The 5,775-nt window shown below is 41.7% G+C and overlaps 1 pseudogene; it reads right to left on the bottom strand.

The window, feature by feature from the left end:
• Nucleotides 1-455: 455 nt before the first annotated feature.
• LOC100984014 (small ribosomal subunit protein eS4, X isoform-like) lies at nt 456-3,581 on the bottom strand (annotated as a pseudogene).
• Between the last annotated feature and the right edge of the window lie 2,194 nt (nt 3,582-5,775).

The raw sequence follows: 5,775 nt of genomic DNA, 5'->3' as shown, positions 1-5,775 counted from the left end.
CACCTCTCAGAACAGAAGGCAGTTGGAGGAGTGGAATAGCGGACTGAAATGTTAAATCAGGGAGCCCAGAGGTTCTCTACCAAAAAATTCACGCACCCTGATTCCCACTTCCACTTAGAAACAATTCTGCTTAGTCCCGTCTTTCAAGCCCACTGAGCACCACCTATGAATTATCAGGGGCACCAGGCAGATGAGCGACTCTTTCTGTCCACTTCAACATGCTCTCTGACCCAGCCCTGGCTGGGGTGAAATTTTTAAATGATTTTTTCATTTGCATATTTCCATATGGACTATGAGATTCCTGAAAATGCCTATGCTTAAAATAATGAAAATAAATAATTAAAAATAATTAAAATGCTTCAACCTTCAAGAGTGCATTTATTATTAGATAAAAAGGCTTCCATTATTCTCAAGGAAAAAAAAATCAAAGATCCAAAATAACAACTTTGGTTCTGGTCGTTTTATATACAGATAGATAGATAGATGATAGATAGATATAGATAGATAGATTTTTGTTTGTTTGTTTCGTTTTGTTTTTTTTAGATGGAGATTCACTCTTGTTGCCCAGGCTGGAGTGCAATGGCACAATCTCGGCTCACTGCAACCTCTGCCTCCCAGGTTCAAGTGATTCTCCTGCCTCAGCCTCCCAAGTAGCTGGGATTACAGGCATGTGCCACCATGCCTGGCTAATTTTTTTGTATTTTTAGTAGAGACGAGATTTCACCATGTTGGTCAGGCTAGTCTCGAACTCCTGACCTCCTACCTCAGGTGATCCACCCTCCTCGGCCTCCTAAAGTGTTGGGATTACAGGCATGAGCCACTGTGCCTGGCCCAATATATTTTTCTCTTTTGTTACAGGATGCATATGACAATGTGGTACACTATCAAGGTCTTTGGAAGGCAAATCTCAAAACAGGGTTTCAGTTGCAGAAAACTGAATGGCACACTCTGCCGTAGGAAGGGAATTTTTTTTTTTTTTTACAGTGTTCTTCCCACTATATGATTTGATGATCATTGCAATGAACCGTATGTCCTTGAGTCATATCCTAATGCGAAATTGCTTGCTGACTAGGAAAAAGGAAGCTACGAATCAGAGCTGTACAAAAGTATTTTAAAATTTTTATCATGAAAACATTAATCTTCCAAGGATACTTGGAAGAGGATGTATGAATTCTTCCTGTCATTGTTGGGTTGGAACATGATGGTCTCATGAATATTTATTTTAAGTGGTTTATGATAGAAAATTTCAGATGATAATGTAATGAAACTCCACCAATCTGTTGACCAATTTTAACAATTATCAACATTCTGCCAATCACGTTTCATCTATCCTCCTTGTTTTGGTGTGTGTGTGTGTGTGTGTGTTTTTCCAGTATTTTAAAGCAAATCCCAGCATATATAAATGCTTTTAAATGCTTTGATACGTATCTCTAATGACAGGGCCTCAAAAAAAAAAAAAAGACCCATGCACAATTATACCTAACAAAATTAACAGTAACTTATAATATCATCCAACACAGATCACGGTCAATTTGTTACATTTGTTCAAAAAGTCTTTTTATCAGTTGGTGTGCTTTAATTGGGGTTTAACAAGAACTATGCATTGTGTATGGTCGAAATACTTCTTGAGTATTTCTCCCTTCCACTCCTTCTTGCATTAAAAAGATTTTTTACTATAATGAAAAATTTCAAACATATACAAATGTAGAGAGAATAGTGAAGTAGAGCCCCAAGTGCCCATAACCCAGTTTCAATTTTTTTTTTTTCTATTAATCATGCCACATTATTTTTAATTACGTACAAAGATCTGACATGTCACGCAGGGACCATTTCACCCAGTGCTCTGTTTGGCCTCCAGTCTCTTGTCTCTTTCTTCAGCAATGGTGAGGCGGATACCCTTTCCTCAGGGAAGAGAAATCCATGGTTTGTTGCCCTTGCCAATAACAAAAATGTTGGAAAGTTGAGTGGCAAAGCTGTGGCCATTGGCATCTTTCACGTGAAACACGTCAAAAGATCCAGGGTGCCTCTCTCTGTTGGTGATCACACCAATTCTTCACAGGTTAGCACCTTCAGTCACCATACACAGGTTACCAGTGTAACTTGATGAAATCAAGTAATCTTGCCAGTCTCCAAATCAATGCGAATGGTATCATTCACCTTGATGAGGGGATCAGGGTAGCAGATGGTGTGAGCATCATGCGTCACCACATGAGGGATTCCTTTTGTGCCCACAAAGATTTTTCTCACTTTGCACAACTTGTACTTGGCTTCCTCAGGTGTAATACAATGTACAGCAAAGTGACCCTTGGTGTCATAGATCAGACAAAAATTCTCTCCCATCTTGTCAATGCTGATGACATCCACGAATCCAGCAGGGTAGGTTTTATCAGTTCGGACCTTGCCATCGATCTTAATGAACTGCTGCATGCAAATCTTCTTCATCTCCTGTCAGGACATACTTAAGTCTGTTCCTTAGGAAAGTGATGAGGGGGAGACACTCTCTCAACTTGTGGGGACTGGTGGATGGACGAAGAGCAAACACACTGGTCAATTTATCCAGCATCCAATGCTTTGGAGCTGCTACCTGCTTTAGATGCTTCCTGGGACCATAAGCCATGGCTGTGTTAGGCAAGGAAAGGTGGCCTTAGTCTTCTGGTGCACATAGAAATTCATTGTTTTTTCTGTTTTGTTTTGTTTTGTTTTTTTGAGACAGGTTCTCATTCTGTTGCCCAGGCTAGAGTGCAGTGGTGCAATCACAGCTCACTGCAGCCTTGACTTCCCAGGGCTCAAGCAATCCTCCCAGCTCAGCCTCCCAAGTAGCTGGGACTACAGGTGTGAGCCACCATGCCCAGCTAATTTTTTATATATTTTTTTTAGAGATTGGATATCACTTTGTTGACCAGGCTGGTCTCGAACTCCTGGGCTCAAGTGATCCTTCCACCTCGGCCTCCCAAAGTGATAGGATTAGAGATGTAAGCCACAGTGCCTGGCCTTCAATAGTTACTGATAGATGGATGATCTCATTTCATCTATATCTCCTTTCCAACCTCTACTCCTACCGCTAATATGTCATTTTAAAACAAATCCCAGGCTTTATATAATTTCAAAGGTAAATACTTCTGTATGTATCTCTAAGAGATAAGGAATTTTAAGAAAGCAACCACATCTTTGTTAGATCTACAAAAAATTAATGATTCCTTACTATCATCTAGTATCCAATAGGTGATGTTACCATTTCCCTGATGAGGCTAAGTGTAGTGGCTCACACCTGTAACACCAGCACTTTGGGAGGCCAAGGCAGGAGAATCACTTGAGCCCAAGAGTTTTAGACTAGCCTTGGCAACACAGGGAGAACGCCTTTCTACAAAGAAAAAAAAAAGAAATTAGCCAGGACTGATGGTGTGTACCTATAATTCCAGCAACTTGGGAGGGTGAGGTAGGAGGATCACTTGAGCCCAGGAGTTTGAGACTGCTGTGAGCCATGATTACACCACTACCCTCCAGCCTGGGTGACAGATGAGAGCCTATCTCAAACAACAACAAAGACAATTTCCCTGATTGTCCCATAAATGTCTTTTTACAGTTGGTTTCTTACAAGTGGGATTCAAACAAGGTCCATACATGGCATATGGCTGATACATGCTATGGACTGAATTGTGTCCCCGCTAAATTCATATGTTGAAGTCCTAACCTCTAACGTGACTATATTTGGAGATAGGGCTTTTAGAAGGCAATTAAGGTTAAAATGAGGTCATAAGGGTCTTAATCCCATAGGATTGGTGGCCTTATAAGAGGAAGAGAGAGAGATCTTGCTCTGTCCACGAGCATGCGCTGAGGAAAGGCCATGTGAGCACACATGAGAAGGCAGCCGTCTATAAGCCAGAAGGAGAGCCCTCACCTGAACCCAACCCTGCTGTCACATTGAGCTCAGACTTCTAGTCTCCAGAACTGTGAGAAATAAATTTTTGTTGTTTAAGCCACCCAGTCTGTTGTATTTTATTATGGCAGCCAAACCAATACAATATGCTTCTTAAGTCTTTTACATTCCCCCACTATCACGCCCTTTTTATGCCATTCATTCGTCAGAGAAACTGGGTCACTTGTCCTATAGAAATTCCCACATTCCAGATTTCACTGGTTGTATTCTCCTGGTGTCATTTAACTTGTTTCTCTATCCCTGTATTTCTTATGAACAGATAGACCTTGGTTTGATTTAGGTTCATTTTGGTAAGACTTAAAGGTGGTTTGGTATTCATTCTGATTGTAACATATCAGGAAAAATATGATGTCTGATTTTTCTACCTTTACAGGTTTAAGCTGATGGGTTAGTGCTAGGTGTTCTCAGCCTGATCCATCCATAATAAAGATCCTCATCAACCTATTATCTAATGGTTTTTGCAGCCATTGCAGTTCATTGCCAGAATCCATTAATTCAATAAGGACTTGAAAATGATAATTTTCTAGTTCTGTCATTTCTTTTTCTTGGCTGTGATCCTTCTATAAAGAAGAAATTTCTCATATCAACTACTCAGTTATACTGAAATACAGTTTATACAGAAAAAGACAGGATAAAATCCTTTCCTTTTATTTATCAGCCTGTCAGCAGTTGGTGCCCTTACAATCTCCATAGGTGACCATGGATTTGTTTTTAAATTATCATTATGTGAACTATTGGATTTTTAGATACTTGATGGTTTCACTCTATTATCTTTTTCCATAAAACTGACCCAACTATGGCCAGAGAGAACCCCTTCAAGTTAGCCTCTGCATTCTTTTGCCATCATCCCAGGATTCTTTCACAGTGCCTTTGCTTTGGGGCATAATAAGATGTTCTAGCCTTATATCGAAAAACTCCTGTCCCAGATCATGACTCAGATGTTTTCCCAAGGGTCCCTGGTGTCTTTTTAGTAAGAAGTAGTATTTAGAAATCATATCTGGTGCTAGAGTTGCTCATTGCTGCTGAATTGTCATTGCTTCTAGGTCTGATGGACAGTGCTGAGGATTGCAAATGTCTTCCATCACCAGTGAAACTGTAAATAGCTCTTTGAAACTTAGTAAATTGCTCAAAAAAAAATTTTTTTTTTTGAGACGGAGTCTCACCCTGTTGCCCAGGCTGGAGTGCGGTGGCACAATCTCGGCTCACTGCAAGCTCTGCCTCCCGGATTCACGCCATTCTCCTGCCTCAGCTTCCCAAGTGGCTGGGACTACAGGCGCCCACCACCACTTCCGGCTAATTTTTTGTATTTTTAGTGGAAATGGGGTTTCACCATGTTAGCCAGGATGGTCTTGATCTCCTGACCTCGTGATCCGGCCCTCTCGGCCTCCCAAAGTGCTGGGATTACAGGCATGAGCCACCGCACCGGGCCGACTTTTCTTTTTTTATTCAGGGTCTTACTCTGTTGCTCAGGCTGAGTGCAGTGCTGCAATCATGGCACACTGCAGCCTTGAACTCCGGAGCTCAAGTGATCCTCTTGCCTCAGCCTCCCGAGGTAGCTGGGATACAGGAGTGTGCCACCATGCTTGGCTAATTCTTTATTTTTTGTAGAGATAGGTTCTCGATGTGTTGCCGAGGCTGGCCTCAAACTCCTGGACTCAAGTGATCCTCCTGCCTCTGCCTCCCAAAGTGCTAGGATTACAGGCATGAGCCACAGTGCCCAATCAAAGACTTCTTAAGCGTTTTTTCATTTTACTAAGAGAAGAGGGCCAGTCATGGTGGCTCACACCTGCAATCCCAGAACTTTGGGAGGCCAAGGTGGGCGGATCACCTGAGGTCAG

Source organism: Pan paniscus, chromosome 5 (genome assembly GCF_029289425.2).
Source record: "Pan paniscus chromosome 5, NHGRI_mPanPan1-v2.0_pri, whole genome shotgun sequence".
NCBI lineage: Eukaryota > Metazoa > Chordata > Mammalia > Primates > Hominidae > Pan > Pan paniscus.
Note: the sequence above shows the minus strand (reverse complement) of the source record. Positions and strands in the feature narration are given on the sequence as shown.